This window comes from Chinchilla lanigera, unplaced genomic scaffold (genome assembly GCF_000276665.1).
Source record: "Chinchilla lanigera isolate Chin_1 unplaced genomic scaffold, ChiLan1.0 scaffold00053, whole genome shotgun sequence".
In the NCBI taxonomy this organism is placed as follows: Eukaryota; Metazoa; Chordata; class Mammalia; order Rodentia; family Chinchillidae; genus Chinchilla; species Chinchilla lanigera.
The window spans coordinates 5,959,759-5,985,278 of record NW_004955454.1 but is presented as its reverse complement, the minus strand read 5'-3'; the positions used below and the strand labels follow the sequence as shown (position 1 = coordinate 5,985,278).

Below are 25,520 nucleotides of genomic sequence, written 5' to 3'. Positions count from 1 at the left end.
TGCCTGCCTGGTAAGCGTGAGGTGCTGAGTTCGATTCCCGGTTCCAAAAAAAAAGGTATCCTCAGTGAGAACTATGTTCCTTTTGTTACAGCGTCAGATGAGCTCTTACGGTTTATTTTTCACTTCTTATTTAGCATCCGATTTGAGCACTAACAGCACATGCATTCAGGTTTTCCTTTGCTGAGGACGGACCCTCAGGCCTCATGCGTACTGGGCAAGTGCTCTGCTGCTGACCCAGGCTCCAGCCCAGGTCTGCTGCAGGGTGGGAGCTGCGGCCTGGGGAAGGCTGACCTGCAGGCCGGCGACGTAGGTTCTGGAGTGGCACAAGGTGTGCAGACGTCGGGGGACTGAGCTCTTTACAGAGTCGCCCTGTCTTTAAGCCTGCTCTGCCTGCAGAGTGACTCTCTTCCCTGTGCAGGTCTTATGTGGGCAGGTTTGCTGTTCTCTCTGCCCCAGCGTTCCCAGAAAGGCCTCGGGACTTGGCCTTGCCGCCATTTCTCTCTGCTCGTATTCGCTTGCTGCTCTTCTTTTCCTCTTCTCTCTGTGGAATTTGGCTCTGCATGTTCTTAGGAAATCCGTTTTTCCCGCCTGTGAAGCTTTGTGAATTTCTTGTCTGTCTGTCTGTCTGTCTCTATATTCATTCATTCATTCATTCATTCATTCATTCATTCATAGTGCTGGGGATTGAACCCAGGGCCTTTACACTGAGCTACATACCCAGCTCTTTCACTTTTTTGAGACAAAGTCTAAGTTGCCCAGGTTGGACTCAAACTTGAGATCCTCCTGCCTCATCCTCCAAGAGTACTGGGATTACAGGTATGCTGCACTATACCTGGGTAGGTTATTTACCTTTAAAAAGTGTGTGTGTGTTGTTGGGAATCAGACTCCAGATCTTGTACATGCTAGGTAAGTACTCCATCTCTAAGCTGTACCTCAAGCCTAATTTACCTATTTTTACAAGCATTGTTTTTATTATAATGTCTACTTAGTTAACTGTTATTAAATTGCATGTATTAGAAGGATGTGATCTAATTTATATCATTGTAAGTGGCTGTTAAGAGGAGCCCGTGCCTGGATTCCTGTCGGGAGGGTGTGTGTGTGTGTGTGTGTGTGTGTGTGTGTGTGTGTGTGTGTGTGCGCAGGCGTGTGCACCTGAGCATGGGCAACCTAGGAGTCCATAGAGCAGATTCATCATGCATTGCAGCTTGCATGTTTTTTTTTTCCAGTGTTTATAACTGTGATTAGTGAAATATGAGCTCATAAGAAAATGTTGAATTCAGTAGCTCTTTGACCATTAGTCATTCTTTTCAGTTGCCGGGCTGTAAAGAGTAGCCTCTATCGCATAAAGATAAGAAATTCCTGATGGCTAAAAAGAGTCATTGTGCCAGAAGATTAGGAACCGTGATGATGCCCCGCACCTGGCATCCGCGTCCCATTCTGTCCTTCTGGTTGCATTCGTCTTTACCGTTAGCTAGGTTGTGAGCCCTTGGGTGTGGGACTTCTGTTTTGTGCATCCCTTCCATAAAGGAGTGGGATCCCTTCCTGCTCACACACTTCAGCTTCCAGGAAGTATGTGCAGATTGGATTTAGTCCTTAAGTCATGTTTTCCCTTTCCCTCTAGTATTTTACTTTCTCAAGCTCCTGTTTTCTTGTCTCCTTTTTGATTTGGGCTTGTTTGTTTGTTTGTTTGTTTGTTTTTGAGACATAGCCTCATCAAGTAGCTCCAGCTGGGCTTGAACTCACTGCATAACCCCGGCTGGCCTTGAACAGGCAGTCCTTCTGCCTCAGCCTCCAGAGTGCCGGGTTACAGGTGTGTGCCACCATGCGCAGCCTTCCTCGGCGCAGCATTTTACTGCAGCTCTCTGAGGATAAAAGTAACCTATAATCTCCAGTACTTTCCTACAGTGCATTTCCTGCTACACTTGGCATTGAGCAAGTGTCAGTCTAGGCTGTGGCCAGATAACACAATAGTTGAAATAGCTATTTAGTGAGCAGTTATTGGCCAGGCATTGTGGAAGGTGCTTCAGAAATGCACTCTCTCCTTCACTTAGAAATAACTTGTAGTCCCTGGACCTGTCCCCACGTACAGGTGAGTCCGCCGACTCTGAGGCGGAGCCAATCTGTCTCAGTCCTTCTCGCAAGCCAGGGCCTGAAGCCCGATGTCTGCACATCCTAAGGGTTGGGCATGGTGCTGCCCCTGAGGAATTTTCCACTGAGGACACAGAAACAATGGCGAACAATGCTGTTTGGCTGTGAATAAGCGTAGCATTGTTTGGAAGTTTGATGGCGCCCAGAGGTGGAGGAACTGGGAAGGGTCTGGAGGAGGTGAGGGCAGCTGGAGGGGCCTGTGTCCGGCTGGTTTCTGAATATGTTTGGCGGCCCAGGGGAGAGAGCACCGATGGGGGACAGCACACCCAGCCCTGAGGGCTGGCCAGACTATGGGAGCAGGGCCTGGGGGGAGTGGGCTGAGATTGGGTAACCAGAGCCAGAGGGATCTGTCAGCCCGGAGAGGACGACAAGCAGGTATGTGCAGGGTTTAAGCAGCATGTGGAGGATGGGCTTGAGGAAGAGTGAGGAGGTGGCAGCAGGCGGCAGGCCCTTCCTGGGAGAGTGGCTGTGTCCGTCTCCGGCCCACAGTACGGCAGATTGAACCTAGGGCCTTTGGACTGAGCCACATCCCCAGCCCTTTCCATGTATTTACGTATTTAAGAGAGGGTCTGGCTAAGTTGCCCAGGTGGGACTTGAACTTGTGATCCTCCTGCCTCAGTCTCAGACTCTTTCTACTTTTTGCTTCTTGATTCTTCCCTCCCTGTGTGGCCCTGAGGCCCAGTGCTGTCTTGTGGTCCTGGGAGCAGCTGTATAGACTGAGGTCCCCGTTGGTTGGTAGACCACAGGCCATCTGGGCATGTGGCAGTGAAGTCCGCTGGAGTACCTGGAGCGTGGGAAGGTACAGGGTGCAGAGGTCAGGGACCTGGATTTCACTCCCGGCCCTGTAGCTTCTCAGATCAACAAAATTAACCTTCCCTCATTCTGTTTTTTTCACTCGTCTATAATTTGCAAGCCACCATAACTACTCATAGGGTCTTACGGATTAAGGTGGTAGCCGATAGAAATACAGAAGCTGTTTAGTCTAGTGTAGCGGTTCCAGATTTCCTTGGACCAGGTGTCAGATCTATCATTTCCAGTGTGACTCTGGGCAAGTTACTTAACCTCTCTGTGTCTCCTTGTTAGAGAGAGAGAGGAAAGGAGGGAGGGAGGGAGAGACGGGAACACATCTTAATGCCTGGCACATGGTAAGTAAGTAGTAAGTAATAACTGTTACTGGTGGTGTCTCCATCTCCGTCATTATCACCATCAGTGCAGTGCTTGGATGACATGAACCCAAAGCACAAAGCCCCCCAAATGCGAGGTAAGAGGTTGCCGCCAGTCTCCCGGGAAGTGATAGGGCTCGAGTGCTTCTCTTAAGCACTGGAGTTGTAACCACCTCATGCCAGTTGCAGAATCTTGTAGAGATTCCAGGTATTGCTGAGAAGCTTAAACAAACTCAGGCATTGTTTTCTGATATAAATCACATTTTTCTCAGGCACGTAAATAGTTCCCTTCTTTTTAAGTAGACAATGGAGGGAGCCAGGTGCAGGGGTGCATACCTGTAACCCCAGCTACTCAGAGGGTGCGGCAGAAGGGTCACAAGTTTGAGGCCAGCCTGGTCAGTGTCATGAGACTCTGTCAAAAAGGGGTGGGGGGGGGACTGGGGATTTAGCTCAGTGGCAAAAGCACCTGCCTGGCAAGCGCAAGATCGTGAGTTCGGTTCCTGGTACCAGAGAAAAACCAAAAAAAAAAAAAAAAAGGGGGGGGGGGGGGGCTGGGTGTGTAGTTCAGGTGGATCACTGCCTTATCAGGAAACGCTGGGTTCAGTCCCCAGTATGGGGGGAAATGTGGAGGGGGGAAGGCGGGGAGGAAAGGAGAGAGGACAGCCAGTTTTCCCCCTCTGCCTGGAGGGACAGGTCAGCCCTGCTTGATCTGCTGGGGACACAGCGGCCCAGCGGGGAGCTCTGTACCTACTGGCCATGGTATTTCTGTTCTGGAGTGTTTATCTTCCTCTCTCCCAAAGCCAGACTGGGTACGGTTAGCTTTAGAATTGCACTTACGTTTAGCCACAAAGACCAGGGCCTTGTGAGTCCTTCTAAAAGTCCTTACCAACTTGCTCTTGAGCCAGCAGTGGTGTCTGAGTCTTGAATTTATCTATGTAAAGATTTTTTTTTTTTTTTAAAAAGACAGAACTGAACTCACTGGGCCTTGTGCTTTGTAGATGAAGTGCGAGCTGCTTTCTGAGGACTGGCTCATACCAGAAACCAGCTGGTGTTACATGACTGCAGATCTTTAAAGGAGCAGCTTACTGTGGCCACATTCCCACCCACAGAACCCTGCTGTCTGTGGGACGCTGGAGTGGCCTGTGGCAGTGTGGAGGTCCGGTATGTGGCAGCTGGCAGAGCTGCGTGCTTTACTTTTACATAGGGTCAAAGTGCTGGGGGGCTGGTCCCCTTGATATCCTTCTTCCCCACCTAATCATGGTTGGTAATACCGTGGATGAGTGCTGCGTGTGGACACGGCAAACGCCCCCCCGCCTTAATCAGGGGGTAGGTTGTCCGAGAAAGGTAAAAATTCATCATTTGGGGTTCTCTGGTGCTGGCAGCAGCACCCCGCATGGAGTTGCGTCCTCAGCTAGCGAATGCTTTGTAAATGGCCCAAAGGCTGGGCTTTGCATATTTGGCCTCTGTCGTGCAAGATAAAAATGCCATCAGAAATATGTGATGGGAGGGCTGGGTGCTGAGGGACACGGAGGGACGGGATGGCAGGGCAGACTGGCCCTCCTCCAGCTTTGCTGTTCTTGGATTTCCCACTTGAGCTGAGGAAGACAGGCTGATGTTTTTGGCCATGGACCAGCTCCTTTCTTTATTCTTGTAAGAACGCAGGGCCCCAGCTCTGGTAGTAGTGCCATTTTAAGTACTTTATTTATAAGGTCCAGTGGCCAGGGGTTATACAGCAGGCCAACCAGCTCTGGTTTCTGGTTTTTGTTTGTTTATTTGTTTGTTTGGGGTTTTTGTTTGTTTGTTTGTTTTTTGAGACAGGGTCTCACTGTTGTAGCCCAGGCTGGCCTCAGTGGGCCCTGGTGTGTACCCCCCTTGCCAACTTGGTCATGAGTTGTGTGATAGGGCACTTGGAGGGCAGGTGGGGCTCAATTAGTGCAAGGTCTTCCTTGAGTGCCCGGGGTGTCAGAGGTGCCTTGCAGGCCCTACTGTTGTGCTCATCTCTGGGTTCCCACAGAGGGACGGTAGCCCTAACCACATGGTTTTTTTTTTTTTGGTTTTTCTCCGGTACCAGGAACTGAACTCATGACCTTGCGCTTGCCAGGCAGGCGCTTTTGGCCGCTGAGCTAAATCCCCAGCCCCAGCCCTAACCACATGTTACGGGCTGATCTTAAATGTCCCCCAAGGGCCCATGTGCTAAAGACTTGATAACCAGGTCTGGTGCTCTTGGGACGCGGTGGATCCTTTTAGGGGGTTAGGTCCAGCCCAGGGGGAGGAAGTTAGGTCGTTGGGAACAGGTCCTTGGTGGGGTGTTAGGGCAGACCCCTCTGAAACTGTGAACCAAAATAAACTTTTTTGTTCCGTTAAGTGGATTTTCTCAGGTATTTTATCACTGTGGAAGTAAGGAATGAGTGAAGGAGGCCTGGCACATGTTAACAATGATCTCACCTTACTGCTGGGGTGATAAGGATGGCCGTATCCACCCTCCAACTTATGGAAAGCTTAGGAGAAAAAAATAATTGTCACAAAGGAATGGCACCTCGTGTGTGGGTGTCCTTAGCAGTCATTCCTAAACCTTCTGTATCCAGGAAAGTTGTAGATAAAGGCAAGTCATAGATTATAGAAGTGTTTGCTTTACTGCCACCGAGCAGGATACAGATCATAATGGAATAAAATCAACAGCTGGTTTATTTACCCCATATATCTAATCTGCTTTGTTATTTCTTCAGGATATCTTTGGTAATTGCTTATCCTTAGCACCTATAATTATACTTACCATAATTGGGTGCTCGCAGTTTATTGAATGCTTTTTCTTTAAAAAAAAAAAAAAAATAGTAGCAAAGCTTTTTTTTTTTTGAGACAGGGTCTTGCTCTGCAGTTCAGACTGGCCTTGAGCTCACTTTGTAGCCCAGGCTGGTCTCGAACTCGCAACGATCCTCCTGCCTCAGCCTCCCGGGTGCTGGGATTACAGGCGTGTGCCACCATGCCTGGCCAGCAAAGTTTTATTAAAGGTAGGAAAAGTAGCAGGCTCTGCAGGGTGAGTTTGAGCCAAGTAGAAGTAGTAAAAGAAGTACGCCCTGCAGTGTGAGGGCCGCCACCACGTGAGAGAATCCGGTGGCAACTTTTCCCCTTTTCTATTCCACTTCTCACAGCCACAGTTCTCATCTGGCCCTTCTTCATCTCATGTCCCAGTGACTGCCTGAGCCCCCTGCACGTTGCCTAGATGAAGCTCCATGTACTGGCCAGCCTCTTCCTGCCTGTGCTCCTGCCCTGTAGCTTTGAGGGCTCCTGTCCTCGTCCCTGGGCCCCACCGCAGCTCTCCTGCCTGGCTTTGAGAGGCTGCCTGCAGCCGCCTGGCTGTCTAGCACACTTCTCACCCCCTCCCTAATCCTGCCTCCAAGGGCTCTGCTGCTGCACCCCTGAGGGACCCTCTTCCCAGCCTACTTGACTGTAGCCCGTGAGCATCTAGCCCAATGGTGCCAAACCAGAGCCCTCTCTGTTGGCACACAGGAGCCAAGTTGCCCTGCAGCTGAGCATTGGATAAGTTTTTTTTTTCTAAACTAAAACCTCAGTGTTCAGGTTTAATTGCAGTGTTGGCACTTTGCGATAAATAAGTGGGTTTTGGATTGCAGTGTGAGCTGTACACTCTAAAGGTTTGCCATCTCTGGTCTAGCCATATAGTTTAGGAAATTGGATTAGTTTCTTCCTTAATTGGATGTTAAGCTTCTGCAGGGTGGCAGTCATCAGACCTTATTTTTGTGTGTGTCTCTTTCAGTGGTCCTCAGATGGTGTGTGCCGTGAGCAGTTAGCAGACCCTTGATTGACGTCTTAGTACTGAGACAGTTGTTGGCATAGGAGAGTCTCATTAAGAAATACTTTGCCTATCTTTGTGTTGTTTTGCATTCTTTTTTCAGTAGGTCTTTTACTCTGTCTCAATTTGCGTGATCACACAATAGGTTATATGGATCTGGCTAGGAATAGAAACCCAAATAATATGTTTTCGAAAGTGAGCCTGGAGGTGATGCAAAGCTCCCCTCTGCCCTTTGGAGGGAGCAGCTGGAGGCAGGTGGTGCAGTGACGCTGCTGCCTCCTCTAGGGCGGAGATGGCTCTGGCATGGCTCGGGGCAGGCACACCTAGCATAGGTGGGATGCAGACTCTCTTGGTTACTTTTCTCTCATTGCTGAGACAAAATACCCGACACCCAAATTAAAGAAGGAAAGGTTTATTTAGCTCATAGTTTGTGGAGGTTTCAGTCCATAATCAGCTGACTCCAGGACGGAGTGGCACATAGCGGAGGGCCACAGTTCATGGAGGCAGAAGACAGCAAAAGCAGCAAGAGTAAAAAGGGAGGAGAGCAGAGAGCAAGCCTCTTTCCCTCCCCTATATTGTATGCAGGCTGCCCGCCCCAGGGTGGGTGTAGCACTGGGTGTAGCACTTATCCCCAGAGTCCCAGCATTGCACTGTGAGTCAGTCAAAAACTCTAGAAGCCGCCCCATGACTGCATGAGGATTTGGGGGGACACCCAGACACGAGCCATAACACAGACCCACAACACAGACCCACAGGCCTCTCTTGCTTTCTTCTACCCCGGTTTCCTGCCCCCACCCCAAGTCTGGGCCACCTCCTTCTGTGTTGGAGATGGTCTTGCCTTCCCAGGAGCGCCGAGGGCTCTGCACCGGGAGAAGCCTGCGCGGGTTGCTGCGTGTGCTCTGAAGTGGGCTTTGGTATAGGAGGAGCTCCATCCCGCTTTTCTGCACTTGCTCAGGGTTGATAAGGAGCCCCAGGAGCAGATTGTGGGGTGACAGACACGGTACAGTGAGGCCTGAGGGGCTGGCCTGGAGATCTGAGTCCTCGCCGCAGGTCAGGGCTGGGCGGAGGGAGGATGTTTGTCAGGGATTGTCCACTGCCGAGGCCCCTCACAGTGAGAATGCCGGGGCTCCGTCACCCTGTTCCTTGCCTCCACAAGGCCCAAGAGGATGCAGGACAGTCTTGTGTTTTGTACTTTGGTTGATTCGTTTTTCCTTTTTTTTTTTTTTTTTTGGTTTTTTTCTGGTACTGGGAACCAAACTCACGACCTTGCGCTTGCCAGGCAGGCGCTCTGCCGCTGAGCTAAATCCTCAGCCAAGGTTGATTCGTTTTTTATCTTCTCTGTTCCTGAGACCAGAAATCTTTGGATTAGCCTCTTGTATTGTCACACCTTACATATTATATCCATGAGCCGATCCTGTCAGCGGCACCTTTCCATTTTAATTCCGAGGGCAGTGACCTGCACTGTTCCTTCTCTAGGGCAGCCCTCTACTCTGGTCCCTGGGCTCCCAGCCGGTTTTTCTGCTCCGTCTCATACCCCGAAGTGTAGTGTTACCTGGTACCCAGAGGCTCCTGCTAGCACTCAGCTTGTGACCTCATCCTCCCTCTGTGCATACTGTCGCTGGACAGGGTCCTTGGAGTTCCTAAACTCATCCTATGGAAAAGGATGCAGTTGCTGACTCCTGTCTCGGAAAAAGAATTTTTCGGACACATCAGTAAGAGACATGAAGGGATTTAGTAGTTAGAAATGTAAAGAAGGGCCAGGGATTTAGCTCAGTGGTGTAGCGCCTGCCTGGCAAGCACAAGGTCCTGAGTTCGATTCCCAGTACCCCACTAAAAGAAAGGAAATGTAAAGAAATAGAGTGGGGCAGGGCATGAAGGGGGAGAGGGAGAGGGAGCGGGGAGGAAGACTGTGAGAGGGGTGCATTGTGATCCAGAGCTGGGTATTTATGGGGCTTGGAGGTGACTTCAAGGTGTGTACTGAAGATGGGTATCACGTCCAGGATGAGTATTCCTACTCTCTCGGTTCACCCGTCTGGCAGTCTGTTAGAATGCAAACAGTGTACTATGTTTGAAGTAGAGATACGCTGCCCACTCATACTGCTGCTTTCTTCTGCTTCTTTTTTTGAGACAGGGTCTCACTAGGCAGGTCAAGCTGGCCCTGAACTCACTATGTAGCCCAGAACTCGTGATCCTCCTGCCTCTGCCTCCTCCTCTAAAGTGCTGGGATTACAGGTGTGCGGCATCATGCCCGGCCCTGAACCTGCTTCATTCCTTACTATCAAAAACAATTCACCAACTCCAGTGTAGGCAGTGATCATTGTGAATTTCTCTGTTTCCGGCTGCATGTGGAACCATATCTTTGCATGGGACAGGCCCTGAGAAACCCGTCTGGTGGTCAGTCCTGGCCCTGCTAGCTGCTATGTGCTTGGGGTATGATCCCCTCCATAGACAGCCAGATCAGCTTGACCTGCCCAGGGAGTTTTCTGTGGCTGTTGGGCATAAGGGGGAGACCCAGGCACCTTAGGAAGACTGACCCAGCTGCAGCTGTGCTTTTTCACTGCTACCCTAGGAGTATGGTTCAAGTGGTCTCTGACTGTTAGGCATTTCCATTTTAAGGGACAGAACACAGCAACACGGTGAAGCATCTTCTAAAGTAGCCTCAACAGCTTTGAGTCTTACTGATGAGGCAGTGACAGAAGGTGGGAGATTTTTGTATTGGGCTTTTTTCTGCAGGAGGTAGTAGAAGATAAGGTGTCCTAAAAGTGCTACAGGTTAATTGTAATGGGATTTGCATTACAGGTTGAAAAGCTCTTGTCCCAAACACTTGGGACTGAAAGTATTTCAGATTTTGGAGTTTCTTGCATTTTGGAATATTTTCATAGACTTCAAATCCCAAAAGCTTTAGATTCTGGAGTATTTCAATTTCAGACTTTCAGAGTGGGGATGCTCAAGGAAAGTAGTTTGTTAATTGGTGAGGAAAATGTATACATTCATATCAGTCAGGGTCCTCCTGTAGCGCAAATCCTGCCACCTTACGGAGCTGGTTTCCACTGTTTCAGTTATGGGTAATGTGGGCTACGGAAGGCCTTAGGGTGTTTCTTCTTGCCCTAAACTCCCCCAGAAAAGCTCTGCTCCTATTTTAGTATCAGGGCTTGCTTGCTTCTTAACGACTCCGGCTGAAGCTGTTGTGTGCAAGCAGGTCCCACCTGATAAGCTGCCCCGTGGAGCCCATCCTGTCTGCGTGTGAGAGGGTGCCATCTTATCTCCTTCGTAGCTTCCCTTAGTAAATACAGCTTTCCACTGGGGCTGTTGCATCAGTCAGGGTTAGTTTCAGTTGGAAATTGCAAAATGTGGCTTAAACATGAAAGAAGATTTTCTGTATTCTGTTAGGAAAAAAAAATCCAGAGATGAGAAGCCAGGGCCACTGCAGTCACTTCCACGGTCATCAAGATCTAGGGTCATGTCTTCTGTCTACAGAGGTGGGAGTTCCAGTCCTGTGCCAGAGGGCGGTGAGTGTGTGCACCACTTGATGGATTAACTGGTGAGAGTTTAACTTAACCTAACTAACCCCCCACCTCATTCCACCCCATTGAACCTGCGGCAGTGATGGCACCTTTTAGAATTTTCAGTGATACAAACAGCCCGCTGCGGCACACATGACGTAGATTCTCCACCACTGAACTGGGGTCTTTGAACTGAGCTACAGGGTCTCATTTAAGATGCTGAATCACTCATGCTGGGCTAGAACTTTTGATCCTCCTGCCTCAGCCTCCCAGAGTGCTGGGATTATAGGTTTGGGGCTTTTTAGGCATGAGGTCTGTTCCCAGCTCCCACCCTGGGCTGGGATTTGTCCAGGACATTCTCACTGACACTTTGAAATGCAGAGCAAAAAGAGCTGGCAGGAGAAATGTAGGGTTCATCCCAGGCAAGAGTGGCTCATGAAAATGTGAATTGGTAGGGATTAAGTGAGCGTATTCTGGGGTGCTGGTAGGAGTATGTGTGAGTAAGGTTTAGTCCTCAGTGGACCCTGTTGGTGCTGGCTGTTCCTGCTGTCCAAGCTTCCTCAGTGCTGCAGCTGCCCTGGGTGAACAAACCCTGCCTGGCGGACAAACGCAGGGTCCCGTGGGATGGGGTAGGGGTGGATTTCCCTGGAGCAAAGGGACGGAGAGGGCTTGGGGGTGGGGCAGGGCACCTGTGGCAGAGAGTTGGGCTGGAACAGGGTGGCGGTCCCTGCTCCCAGGCTGGTGCTTTGATTCTGTAGGATTCCCCAAGCCAGGGAGATTGGGAAGGTGGGAGGCAGAAGAAAAGGAGCAGGATGACCACAGCGGGTGGCCTCCTGGAGAGCTTGCCGTGTGCATGCTGAGTAGCAAAATGCAGTCATTCAGTCCCTAACAAAAACCTGAGGTTTAGTGACTTGATTAAACTCACATGAATTTGAATCAGTTGTCTGACTTTAAGTTTATGTCTTTAACCATATCGGATTTCCGTCTCCTTTTTTGATTCACTCAGGGCTGAGTGCCTACCGTGTTCCAGGTGGTTCTCGGTGCTAAAGATAATAGGAGTGAGCCCAGCAAATAAAAATTCTCAACGTCGTGGAGCTTATATCCTAGCAAGGGAACATTTCCTGCCTTTTCCTGTGTTAGATGTTCTTTCTCTCAGACACTGAAATGAGGCATGTCTTACTCATTGACTCACGGGAAATTGAGACTTCCACCCTACTCCCGCATCTGAGAGTCCCAGAGAGCTTCGGACCTCAGGGACCCAGTGGCTTTCAGAGCCCAGGCTCAAAAGCTCCTCCACACCGGACGCATGGGCCTTCCCTTCAGGACATGTCCCGTCTGTCCCTGGGAAGGGCAGTCTTGACTCATATGGTTGCTGTGCTCACCCTTGCCCCCCAAAGTTGTTTCAAGTTTTGAGGTGGGAAAGAGTAAAGGTTAAGAGATCAGCTCTACCAGCATCAGTTTCAGAGAGGTTCCTGTATTCCACTTACTTTAGCTAGTTAGTTTATTTATTTCCACTGGCATTTTGTCCAGGTCGTATGGATATAGAAGTTCAGTTAAATGCTTGTGTCTACCTTTGGATCTGATTTAGATGGCCAAAGAGAGACACCTCCATTTGATTCAGCAGAAGGAGAAGGGAAGATACCAGGAGAGTACTTCCCACTAAGAGCAGCACTTGCATGGCTTAGAGTGAGCTGTCCGTGTGGTATGCGTGAGACCTGTTGCATGGAGGGTTCTGGTTTTCTGTTGCCACCGGTTTGCTGATATGCGAGATCAAAGGCAGGGCCCCATCCTAGTTGTTGTCGTTGCTACCTCTAGCTCTTCCTTAGTGTCTACAATGAGTCAGGCACTGTAGGGGGTGCTTTACATGCTACTGCCTTCCCCTGAAGTTGTCTTTTGTTAGAAAAAGAAGCAGAGAGGTTATGAACGTTCCCCACAGTCACACGGATGGGGGAAGGACAGACATGAGATTACACTGTCTCCTAGGCCCCAAGCCCTGAGCTCTCTCGAGGGTCACCCACAGGCAGTGTTGTGCCAGCAGGGGCGCTCTGGAGTGTCAGGTGCTGTGTGCTGCTCAACCCTCTCCGTGCGGTGCACCAGCCTGGAGCTGGGTTTCTCTCTCAGCTCCCTTACGTTAGTAACAAGTCATAATGATTGAGGTTTTTTTTTTTTGGTTGGCGAACCTCTTCTTTACACTTGATTTTTCCCTCTTGGACTGTAGTGGGAGGTTCGGGCTTGTCTTGTGTCTCAGCTCATTTTCTGCTGCTATAACTGAATACCACAGACTGGGTAATTTAACAGATGTTTATTTGGCTTACAGCTCTGGAGGCTGGTGCTGCTGCATTGTGATGTGGCAGAAAGGCAAGCTAGCACGTCCTCCAGAGAGGAAATCAGCCCAGACTCAGCCTTGTATCCCACCATACTGGCTTTACCCCTTGTTCCAGAGCAGAGCCCGAGTGCCTGATCACCTCTTAAAGGCCCCACTTAGCACTGTAACGATGACAGTTCCATTTCATCAGGGGTTTTAGGGGACTTCCCAGCCATAGCACTTTGTTCATATATCCTGCCGTCCTGCCTCGGCACACCAGAGCGGGTGCTTGCTTATTCCAGTGTGTAACCTGGATGCTGGGGATTTCCTTGGTGCTTCTTAAAGGAGATGAAGACATGAGGTTGTTGAAAGGGTCTGGAGCAAGGAGAACGCGAGATTGGGGATGCTGCGACACCTACCCTGCTTGGAGCAGCTCTGACCTGTTTCTGGGTGTTAGTGCTCGGCCGCCAGCAAAAGGTTAACCACTCAGCAAGTCCACTCCTGTCTTCTGACACAAAGGAAAATGAATCCCCCTGCAGACTGGTGGCATTGCCAAGGTTTTGAATGGTCTGTGAGCCAACTGGCCAGTGCTGGGATCTTACTTCCATCTTCCCAGTGAGCCCCACCTTGAGTTTTCACGTCCGACAGCGCTTGGGTTCTAATGGTTTTGATGCTTGCAGGGCACCTTTAGGAAGCATTAAGACATGGGTTTTCCAGGAATGAATCCATAAATCACTTTATTGTTATTCCATACAGAAAAATGTTTGGCTTCCTGGAGTCTTTTAGGAGTCATTTCACTCCTCAGCTGTCCTGGACTTGGAGTCTGACCTTGAACAAATCCATGTTTGTTTGTTTTTTTCTCCGTGTTTTCAGTTTTTCCTTCTGCCAAGTAGGGATAATAAGTACTAGATGTATTTAATGTAATACAGCAGGCAAGGAAAAGTGTCATAAAGAGTCTTTCATCTCTCAGACCCTTTAGTAATAAAATTATGAGGCTTTTTTTCATTGCTAAATCTTATGCTCAGGAGTATGTGTGGTAGATAGAGCTCAGATTAGAATTTTCATTTGGTGAACTTGAAAGTAGATATTGTGAGGTTATGTAGCTTATTTCAGGGACAGAGCCCTACTTCAGATCTTCAGATCTTCAGATCTCCGGATTTTGAATCCAGTGCCCCCAGCCATCCCACCCCGCCCCTTCACAAACACTGGACACGATGCAGGGTCACTGGGGTGACCTTTCCGTACAGTCTGGCCATTCATTTCTGGTTGCTGAGGAACTTGTTGAGTAAGGGCAGTGCCACTTTGTCTGAAATAGCAGAGGAAGTGGCCCAGCCAGGAAGTGAGGCCGCATCACCAAATGGCCCAGTTGGAGAGACCACTATTCTGGCCCTTCCCCTGGGAGTCCCATCCTGGGAGGCTGGCCTAGGGTGGGGTTGACAGTGGGATTGCCTTTCCTGCTCATTATGGATGGTAAGCATTTAAAAGTGTCTCATGAAGCATTCTGTGGCTAGTGGCCAGGAATGTACCAAAGTTCATGGCTTTAAGCCTTTGCGCATCACCAGGTAGTGGAGTAGTGGGGCTGCCTTCTTTGTGAGTCTTACTACTTCCTAGATTATCAAACAAAAATCCTTCCTTACTTCAGCCTTATTACCAAGGTAATCAATAAGAGACTCTTTTCAAAGAGAATTAAATCTTGTAATTCCTGGCAATCTCGGGGTATGTGTAGCTTTCTGTTCCTGTGAAAGAATACCTAAGATAGTCAGCTTATAAGGAGGAAAGATGTATCTTGAAACCATGGTTTCAGAGGTGTCAGTCCATGGTCCTTTGGCCCCTGGCTTTGGGTGTGGATCTTGGTGGTGGTGCATGGTGGAGGAGACCTTCTCAGTTCATGGTGGCTGGGATGCAAAGATAGACGCGAATGGGCAGGAGTCCCAGTGTTTCCCTCAAGGGCGCATCCTCAGTGACTTAACCTTCTCCCACAAGGCCCCACCTCTTAGAGGTTCTGCCACCTCCCAACAGTGCCATAGCTTGGGGGCCAAGCCTTCAACACAGGAGTTGTTGGGGGACATTTAAGATCCAAACTCCTAACAAATAGTGAGACAGTTCAGGGATGTTTTTATTGTTTTTAAGATGCACAGCTGTACCCTGAATGATTTGTGCATTTGTGCTTCTCCTTTGCTTGCGTTTTCTCTCTTCCTCTTAAATGCTGTTCCCTTGCTTCCTGAAGGCGCACCTCCTCAAGCCTCTCCAGATTCCGCTCAGTCTGCTGTGGACCCCATTTCTGATTCACTCTTTTAGCTTCCTGGACCAGCCACTCCAGGTCGTCTTTTCAAGAATTAGGCTTCCTTTGATCAGCAGCGGGGACATGGTCTAGGGGATTGATAGAGATGCCGCATCAGTCGCCCATGTAGACCTGCACTGGAATTTGGAATTTGCACTGTAATGGATCCCAAGGTCATTTATGCGCAGAGAAACATTTGCCTTTCCACAAGCCTCAGGTTGTACTCATTGTTTCATCTACTATTAACTACTGCTTTATTTCCTCTTGTTTTATGAAGTTACTTTTTTGTGTGGATCTCTGTGCAGTGCCTGATGCAACCTTGGCTCTGAGCAGGCACTAATCCCTATCCGTATATTGTTGGTCACCATTTTTTTGTGAAGGGCTGAAGTATCACATATGTATATAGCCCAGGTTGGTCTTAAACTCACGATCCTCCTGCCCCAGCCTCCCGGGTGCTGGGATTGCAGGGATATCATAGCACCACTCCCAGCTCCAAAAGTCAACATTTATTAACACATTTGTCAGAGGATTAGGGAATTGAACAAGAGATGTAATGTGTGGTAATAAGTTTACTACAGGAAGGTTAAAAAAAGGGGGGGGAACACGATAAATTTGAATCCACCAAGTGAGACAGCGTTTGGGGAAGGGGCGTGGGCATTGGAACCAGCCAGCCTGTGTGCTGGTCAGGGCTCTCAGGTCCACTCATTGCTTACTGGGTGTGACCTTGGGGAATCAGCGATGTTCTCTGTTCTTCTGATGAAATGAGATAATGCAGGTCACATATGTAACGCTGGACGAAAGTGCTCTCTAAGTGGTAACTAGATGGCGTGAAATTAGTGCATCCATTTGCTCAGCCATAGCTAGAACTTTCGGTTACTGGAATTGGGTTCTTTCTTAATCTCTGAGGTATCTTCTGTTCTATAAAGTCTTGCACGTCATATTCCGTCTACTGCCTTGTATAGTTCATGAGTTCTGAGATAAGCCACCAGCTTTAGGGTCCCTGTCCCTTGGGAACAGCAGGGAGGAGCATCGGCAGTGTAGGCATTCCGGCTGCAATGTGAGGACTTGGGAGAGCTGGGGGGACACTGTGGACCCCACCCCCCTACATAGAACAGACTACTGGGAAGTGGGATCTAACTGCGTAACCATGCTGGGAGCTCTCCAGAATCCTGCTAGAGTCCGCGAGCATTGGCCGTGCAGTGGAGGTGCCCGCCTCCAGCTCTTTGACGTCCTCCTGCCAGGTTGCTGCTTCGAGAGGACTGGTGCAGGGGTGGAGGGCGCGAGGGCCGCTGTTCTGTGTGTTCCTACCCCAGAGCAGGCTGGCGGGCAGAGACTCACCGATTGCAGAGGGCTTTTGCTCACTGGCAGGGGGGGGGAGGGCGCTGGGGTGGCCCCGCATCTGACGGATCAGCCCGGAGCTCCGGGGCTGTCATGTGCTTGCTCCGTAGCATGAGAGGCTTGGGAAGCTGGAGGTGGTGGAGTTGACGTCCTGGTCCACACTGAGAATTTTTTTTTATTTTTTATTTTTTTGCCATTGAACCCTTGATGTCTGTCTCGCAAAAGACATGGTGGGTGTGGATCAACTTAACCAGTTGGACTATCATTTTCTTGTGATTAAAAAAAATAATGTCCCATGCATGGGCTCCATCTCACTTGCTGTGTCTGAACCATGTAATAAGTCATGTTACAAGCTTTTAACTGTTGAAGAGGGCAAGGCTTCTTCCTTTTTTTTTTTTTTTTTTTTTCGTACTGGGAATCGAACTCAGGACCTTATGCTTGCCAGGCAGGCGCTTATGCCACTGAGCTACATCCCCAGCTCCAAGGCTTCCTGTACTTCAGTTATGTGGTAGACAGGTCCATCAGTGAAAAGCCTGGATGAGCAGAATCCACTTTCCAGGTCGGTCTGGTGATTCTGTGACATGTATGTATATATGTATGTGTGTAATACTGTGAGAGTTAGTGAAAGGAGTGCCATGTATGGCATCCAGGGCAAGATAAGCACCCAAGTCTTCTTCTCCCTGAAAGCTGTCCGTACTGCGCACCCCCTGCTGTGTAGCAGAGGTGCTGCCCACCTCACTGGAAATATGGCCGTCCCCAGTGGTGGGTGGGCTTGTCTTCATGAGCGAGCCGTGGCCACCTGAGTTGCGGTGGACAAGGGGCTGCCCTGGGGAACGAGGGGAAGCGTGCCAGTCCAGCCGTGCGGCATCAGACCTTCGCACTTATCTTAGATGGACAACAGACACTTTGTGTGAGGGATTTCCTCTGAAAACACTTCTTCCCCTCCCACTGGTAGCCTGAACTTCTCAGTCTGTATTCTTTGAAGTGTCAGGCGTGGCGAGGGCTGTCAGGGCTCTCACAGCCCCACCTTCCTGCCCTGCGTAGGATCCTGCGCCCTGGCCCTGAGCAGCGTGCAGGAGAGCCGAGGAGGGGCCTTCCCTGGGGACCACGGCAGGAAAGACCCGGGCTAAAAATAGGCTGCTACCGCTCCCTCAGGTCAGAGGCGGCCCTTCTCTGATAACCCAGCTCGAAGTGGTGTGCGTTTTGGAACAGAGAAGAGAAAAATAAACCAAGCCCCACTAAATAAATACCCCTGCTAACTATGAAACATTTCGCTATATGTTCCAGACACGGGGAACTTTCCCAGATGACGTGCTAGTTTCGGATGTGTGTTCCCTGGTCATTCTTATCAATGCATACTTTTTTATTGTGCATATTAATTTTACTACATTCCCTGGTCCCTCTGGGGATGTCTTTGTGGTGTCCACGTGCCTGTGTTCACTCAAGTGTGCACTGCATGTATCCGCATGTGTCACACTCAGCTGGTCCCGTGTTGCAGATGCGGAGGTATGCTAGGACTGTGGGTCACTATTCTCGCAGAGGCCTTGCTCCAGAGATCTTTTTGCACATGTACAGAACGGTGTGTCCCATTTGCACGGCAAATCTCCTTGCACTCATTTACTGGCAGCTGCCCTGAGTCACACTTGCGCAGTTCTTACCTGGTCCAGGCCGTGGTTTCACGCAGGCGCCATGGTAGTTGCAGAGCAGAGGGTCAGACACAGCTGTGTTGGTTCTTCCTTGGTTCACGAGCTGCCTCATCCCCCTTCTTTTTGTTGTTGTAAGAAGTAGGAATTCCCCCTCCCACTCAGCTGAGGAAGATAAAGTCTTCCCTGGCCTTCTAGGCTTAAAACCGAGGCAAATGGACTTGCTGTGGTTAAAAGTGGCGAGTGTCCCTTCTAAGCTACCTAGGACAGCCAAAGAGGACTGCAAGGAAAGCTTCCTGAAGTAGTGGAGGTGCCACCTGTGCTGTCATTTGTATCTGCTTGTCATGTCCTCCTCCTAACGTTTTGTACCCTGTTTTTAACCAGCAAGGAGTTTCTGTCCTAACTTTCAGCTGGATTTTTGACTAGCTTAATAAGCTTGTGGCTTTTGCATACCTCGGGACTTGTCTGTGCCTTTTCCAGTGTAACCCGAGAAAGCTCCCCTCCGGTGCTCCTCAGGCTGCCCCCAGCTCCCTCTGCCCCTCGGGTCTCCAGGAGGAGCCCTGTGCTGAGCAGCAGATAAGCACTGTGTGGGGCTTGGCCTGTGTGGCTCATTCCATTCCTTTCATCTCAGCTGGCTAAATATAGGCTCCTTGCTCTCATTCCTTCTCTCTCCCTCTCTGGGCAGAGGAGATGCGCCGTGTCGCGGTCTTTGTGTGGCGGGCCGGGCTGGAAGGGCTCGTGGGCGGTAGCACTGGGGTCACTGCCGCACTGGCAGGCTTGTGTGCAGAGGGGCCCACATTGCCCCTTGATGTCCAAGCCTTAGGGAGAAGAAAACAGTTCCTCGTGCAGATCTTGCTATTGTTGTATTTGGAGGAAGCCTAGGAGTGGAAGTGAGCAGCAGGTACCTTCTGAGTTTCGGCTCCTCTTTCTTTGTCATTGGTGCCCGGCCTGCCCACAGAGGTCCGTGGTGTGTGGGTGGGTGGGTGAGTGGGGGTGGTTAGAGAGCCCACAGCGGTGTCAGCCCTGCCTGCTGCAGGGCAAGCTAGTCAGAGACCCACCTTCAGCCCAGGCCGTGGTGGATTTCAACATGAGCCCAGTTTGGTGTCCCCTTGCTTAGATTTTCATGCATGTTAGTGGAGGAGGGCAAAGCAAACACAGGCCGTTGGATAGTTTTCATATGGAGGCCATCGGCTGGCAAGTCTTCCCCTACTCTTGGCCGAGCTAAGCCAGGAAAGGAAACATGGACAGCTGGCCCTTTCCTGACCTGGGAGACAGCCCAAGGGAGAAGGTGGAAGTTAAAGTAGCAGTTTGAGAAGGGAGCTGAGTCTCCTGCAAGGGCTCATGGACAGCAGTCAGGCCTGATGCATAGAGATTGAGTCTAGTCTGGAGTAAATGGGAGATCACGTATTTATTGGCTTAATCTGAGCTCTAGTTTTACAATTTGAAAAAAACCACAGGGAGCCGGATGTGGTGGTGCACACCTGTTATCTCAGCATCCTGGGAGGCTGAGGCAGGACAATTGCAAGTTTGAGCACAGCCTGAGCAACTTAGCGACTTTCGGAGACGTTGTGTTAAAAGATTTTAAGAAGGGCCAAGGATGTAGCTCAATGGGAAGGTCCTGGATTTAATCCCATATTTTGAACAAAGAAGATAAAGAAAAAATAAAGAAAAACAAGGTTCCTCTTTATGAGCAAGAGATTCTTATTTAATGGCATTTGATAGGATGCTTATTGTTTATAGAAAGTTATCGTCTCGGAGGGGCGCAGTGATGTGAGCAGAAGCAGATAACACAATGATAGCTGAGTAGCTGTTACAAGAATACACTTCCACCTCCTGCATACGGACACCCTGTCCTCACATGGCTGTTTGAAGTCACAGCAGTGACTCTCAACATGTTCAGCCGCACCGTGTTTCAATTAAAGATGCACTTTCTCAGGGCCGGGGTTATAGGTCAGCTGGAGAGCACTTGCCTAGCACGTGCTGCAAGGCTCTGCGTCCCATCCGCAGCACTGCCTCCCTCCCCTGAGAGAGAAAAGGAAGGGGGAGGCAGGGAGAGGGGGAGGAGGAAGGGAGGAAGCAAGAAAGAAAAAGCAAGCAAGTGAACCTAGTTCTTCTCTCCTGCAGCTGTGCATGAACCCATGTGAGCCCGTCTCTCGGAACCTGGCCCCTTGGCCCTCCCTCCCATCAGTTGAGCCTTGGGGCCCAGAAGCTCCCTGCCTGATTCCAGGAGAGCTGGCACGCACCATTGCTGGGGGCAGACTGTGCCTGGAATGTTGCCCTTGTGCCACTACCAAGCGGAGGCTGGGTAGGCTCTGCTCTCTCTGCCTCCGACTTTATTGTTTGGGACTTAATGTAATAATATGCTCCCGCGGGTGGGGAGATCACGTTAGCATGGCTCTGCAGTTGTAAACAATATTTGCTCTGTAAGTTTTCCCTTCACCCCTTGCTGTCCTGGAGCCCTGTGCCCTCGGCTACTGCCACCCCCTCTCCCCTTGCATATTCTAACCTTGGCTAAACAGCTTTATTCGTAAGCTTGCTAGTGTCTTCTGGGAGAAAAGAGAACTGAAAATAACCGTGTCCCAGGAATCTCCCGCCGTGATGTACAAATATAAAGATTGTTTAGTTTCTGGGTAGAGATTTTATCTAAGTCTCCATCAGCCAAATCCTTTTCTTTCCAAAACCTTTCTCTTCCTTCAGACCCTGTTTGAGAGCACACACACGCGCGCTCAGGTGACAGTCAGCTCTCCCCAGACTCTCGACACCTTCCTTGTTGGGGGAGCCCTGGGAAGATGCCACTGGCTGCCTCTTGGAACAAAGGCATCCGCTGTCAGTCTCGGCAGAGTGGGGTGAACAGGGAGAAGGATGCAGGTGTTTTCCCAGTGATAAACAGGCTTCACCAAGGGCAGTTTAGCTTCTGTGTTTTCCATAAAAAGCCTTCCCTCCTGCTTGTCTTTCTTTTTCTTCCGTCGTTTCACAAAGAAACAAGGTAAGAGAAAAACCTCACTTCATGCCCGCTCCAGCCTTTGTCATTTGACAATTGCAGTGGTTGGTTTCGTACACACAACCCGCTCCACCTTCCCCATGTTGATTGGTGGCTGATGATGTCATGGTGTGAAATGCAAGCGGATTGCTTTCTTTGGGACAGGCTTCAAATGCAGACGGCAGAGCTCTGGCCCTTTTGTTCCTGCGGTTCACAGTATCAGCTGAGATGGGCACAGGTGGAGCTGGGCAGAGCGTACACATTGCTTTGGTGGATTCACAAAGCTCTGTCTCCGGCACCTAGGCTCTGGGGCCTCCTCAGATACAGAAAGAGCCATTGTTTTTCATGAGAGTACGTGGTACTTTCTGCACCAAAATGATTTTAGTCTGTCTGCTTTAATCTTTTCTAAAGAAGAGAAAGGCATTTTGAAAGAATCTGTATTTTCCTGGCCCAAGAAAGGGTAGTAAAAGGAGTCGATTCAGTAAATTTAAGAATCAGAAATTCACGTGGTTCCCTGCAGAACTTGGGGATTCTTCCCGCTGTCAGTATATTTCTGTCACAGAGGTAAACTTCAGCTGGGTAGTGAGGATTCTAATGTAGGAATTAAGGGAGTGGTACAGTGTCAGTTTTGTCTCTTATCTAAAGGGTCTAAGGAGCTGAAGTGACTTGAGAGTGTTATCTTTGTTTTTATTTTTTAGCAGTACTGGGAATTGAACCCATGGCCTTTGCACTGAGCTACATTTGCCATTATTTTTTATTTTGAGGCAAGGTCTCGCTAAGTCATTAAGTTGCTCAGACTAGGCTCAAACTTACAGTCCTTCTGCCTCAGCCTTCTAGCATGCTGGGATTACAGGCATGTGTTACCATGCCTGGCTAACGATTTACTCCTGAGTGGACTTAAGTCCACTCTGCTTTTACCATGGTCCTTACGGGCCCTGCTGTGGGACAGAAAAAGCCGTGCTGCTGATCCTGCAGTGCATGCCTGGCTCCTGTCTCGCAGGAGCCACCAGACTCCAGCCCTCCCTGACTGCTGCTGTTGATGTCAGAGATCGGGCTCAGCTTGTGCTACCCAGCAGAATGATTGAAATTGCTAGACAGCTGTCATTTATATCTGCCCAGGTCATCCAGAAACCTAATACCTTCAAAGGGTCTCTGTAGCAGCGCCAGTGAGGTCCCTGAGCATCTGAAAAACTTTTTTTTACCGTTTTTGTCTTTTGGGGTTTTTTTTGAGACAGGGTCTATCTGTGCAGTTCAGGCTGGCCTTGAACTCACTTTGTAGCCCAGGCTGGCCTCAGACTTGCGGCAATCCTCCCATCTCGGCCTCCTGAGTAGTGGGATTATAGGTGTGTACCACAATGGTGGGCTTTTTTCTTTTTTCTTTTTTTTTTTAACGTTTTATATATGATCATGACCATGAATTAGCACTTGATCTTATTAACCATTTCCAAAAGGTTTGGTTGGAAAAGCCACACCACTCTGATTAAGTGGAGACGTGTGCCTGACCGGCGCACCATTGTCAGGACAGCAGACTGGGGACGTGTCTCTCTGTCCTGCGAGCTGACCTTGGCAGGGCTGGGCTATATTTACTCTTCTCCAGACTTTGATTTGCTGGGTAAGAGAGGAAGCACCGAAGAGGGCCCAGCAGCCACAGTCACTCCGCGCTTGGTCTTTCTTCACCCACATGGGCTGTGCTTAATTTTGCGCTTCCTTGCAAAGGTACAATCACTGGGCTATCTTTAGATACACTGTGGCCTAGCTTCACCTCAGGAGAGACGGAACATTACAGCTGGTTTACATTTTCCTGAACCAAACCTACATGCTCAGATTAGACACGTTGTTTTGTTGGAGTCTGTGGAATATTGCACAATTCTTTGGTTAGGCAACTGTTCTCTTGTTTGTATTGTTTTAAGGTTGAGGAAGTCAGAGATTTGTGGAATAGGCGGTTGGCATGTGCGTAGGGCAGAGGACCTGTTGGAAGACAGGTGAACCTCTGCCCGGCCCGTGGAATGTGTGCTCTGTGCCCAGATTTGCATTGTCTCCCCTCTTCTGAGCACTGGGAGCACGTAAGTCAGCCGGGGTGGAGGGCCACACGTACCTGCCCACGCCACCGCGGGTTCCAATTCGAGGGATCCTTGGAGTAGTTTTTGAAGTTTCTTGATGATTCTCAGTGAGCTTTATGTGTATTCTGTGAGGCTGACTGAATAGCTAGTTTCAGAATACAGTATAATAAAATGTAATATATTTCCCTTCTCTCCCTTTCCCTAGAAGTGGCAAACATACCCATGGTAGTTATTTCGCAAATTGATAATTGTGTAAATTATATGGGCAATGACAGCTGTTGCCTGGTAGGACATTTGAAGCCCAGCCCGTCTCTCTGTGTTTTTTAATCCCTGTGTGCTCTAAAGAACCAGTTGTGGGTTCTGTGAAGCCCTACTGATCTGTTGATCCTCCCTCTAAGCTCCAGGCACTTTTCTCCAAAAAAGGAAGGATTCAGGAGAGTGGGGCTGGCCTTGTGCTCTGGTTGACCGTCTTCTTCTGACCCCCAAGGAGGCCTGGCTTTTACCTTTGGTGGTATCTGTGCCTTTGTTTACTTGTCTAGTGATAGAATCTCTCTGGGCAGGAATCTTCTGAGTCTCTTAGGACAAATGCTGGGAAAAAGTGTGTAGGGCAGCTCTGCACCTCCCCGCCATGAAAACTGGAATTGTGGGATCTGGTCAGCGGTGGGTGATGAAGCCCCTGCTCTGTCTGTGGGGTGGCAAAGGGAAGTACTGCACTCGTCCTCTGGCCTCTGGGTACATCTTGAGGCCACACACTTTGGTGAGCAGGTGGGGGAGAGTGGATCGACCCATCATTCCATCTGGGCTTCTGGTACCTTGGGAGGGGTGTACAGGGCTTTTGGCTTTTCATCCTGCCTCGATTCAGGAACTCTCAGTGAACATTTGACCCTGGCCGGTGCCTAGAGGCAGGGCTTAACAGTTTTTCCATCGAGAAACTAATCTACAGATCTAGAAAATGTTCTTTCACTGCTCGAGTACTTGATACCTAATATCTTCTCCATCCTCAGCCTGGTTTTCCTTTCTGATCGTGTCTCTGCCTGTTGTCACTCGTGTGTGTATACGTCCTCGGGTTTATGCTACTTTCAGATCTTTCTTTGTGGTAGTTTAAAAAATTTTTTTACTTCTGTGTATTTTGCCACAAGACTTGAATATTCCATGGAACTTGTCCTCCCTTGTCCCCTTTGATCTTTTGGGCTTAGTTTTGCTGTTCTAGAGTTGTGTCCTGTGAACTTCACAGCCACCATCAGGCTCTGATTTTTCTTTATACTTCACAAATACTTTTCACCGCTAAGAAGTGTTGTTTTTGTTTTTTTTTAGTTTTTTTTTTTGGTTTTTCTGGATTTTCTCTGGTACCAGGAACCGAACTCACGACCTTGCGCTTGCCAGGCAAGCGCTTTTGCCGCTGAGCTAAATCCCCAGGCCCTGAAGTGTTGTTTTTGAAGTTGTGTGCACCTAGCCCAGGGAGAGCGGGTGTTAAAGAGGCAGCTGATTGCTACATTGAAAAAATTAGGTCTCAGCACTGCCTTGCCTAGGCTTATGTCCTTGGACTGGGAAGTCCAGGGACCTTTTTGGTGATACGAGGGTGTGTTCTGGTCTAGGGGCAGAACGGTACTGGCAGCTGTGATGCTGTGACCTCTGGAGCCACTGGGTGCTGGCCTTGGGTGTCCTTTGAGTTGGGTGTGGTAGTCAGGGTTTACAGGAAAAGGATTTAATACAGGACACATAATTTTTAGGATTATTTTATAATATTCACCAAAAGAGTCAGATGCAAAAGAGTGCAGGAGATCTGTCCACACACTACAGATCAAAGAATCCAGCTGAGGGCCTGGATCCCACTGAATGACCTCCATGAGTCCAGCTGAAGCCCTAGAGCCCATGGCAGTGTCCTTCACGAGTTCAGTTGGAGGCCTAGAGCCCGCAATAGTGTCTCATGCAAGTCTGTATCAAGGATCTGCACTGGGACGGCCCAAAGCTCAGTGGTGGAAGCTAGAAAGTCTGCGCCAGTGGGGTGCAGGGTCTGTGCCGGCAGGCTGAGGGATCTGCACTGGGGACAGGAAGCAACACTCAAAATAAGAACCAGAGGGGCTGGGGATTTAGCTTAGCGGCAAAAGCGCCTGCCTGGCAAGCGCAAGGTCGTGAGTTCGGTTCCCGGTACCGGAAAAAAACCAAAAAAAAAAAAAAAGAACCAGAGCCCCCCCCAAAGAGCACCACAGCCATCCTCTGCGACAGCAAGGACCCTAGCTCCTCCAGTGACGAGAACAGCTGAGTTCGTATCAGAAGAACCAGCGTGACAA

At 49.6% G+C, this 25,520-nt stretch overlaps 1 protein-coding gene across 14 annotated transcripts in view; it reads left to right on the top strand.

Annotated features, from left to right (window-relative positions):
* Positions 1-2,016: 2,016 nt before the first annotated feature.
* The window catches only part of Mical3 (microtubule associated monooxygenase, calponin and LIM domain containing 3), a 162,972-nt gene continuing 139,468 nt past the window's right edge, over positions 2,017-25,520 (top strand). For 5 of the 14 annotated variants that reach the window (XM_013520144.1, XM_013520143.1, XM_013520142.1 and 2 more), the window contains exon 1: positions 2,180-2,325. The gene's annotated coding sequence lies outside the window, so the exon portion shown is untranslated. Of the gene's footprint in view, positions 2,090-2,177; positions 2,326-2,390; positions 2,524-10,639; positions 10,661-25,520 lie in introns of those variants that run through there. The other 9 variants (XM_013520133.1, XM_013520138.1, XM_013520141.1 and 6 more) reach the window with 6 other exon arrangements.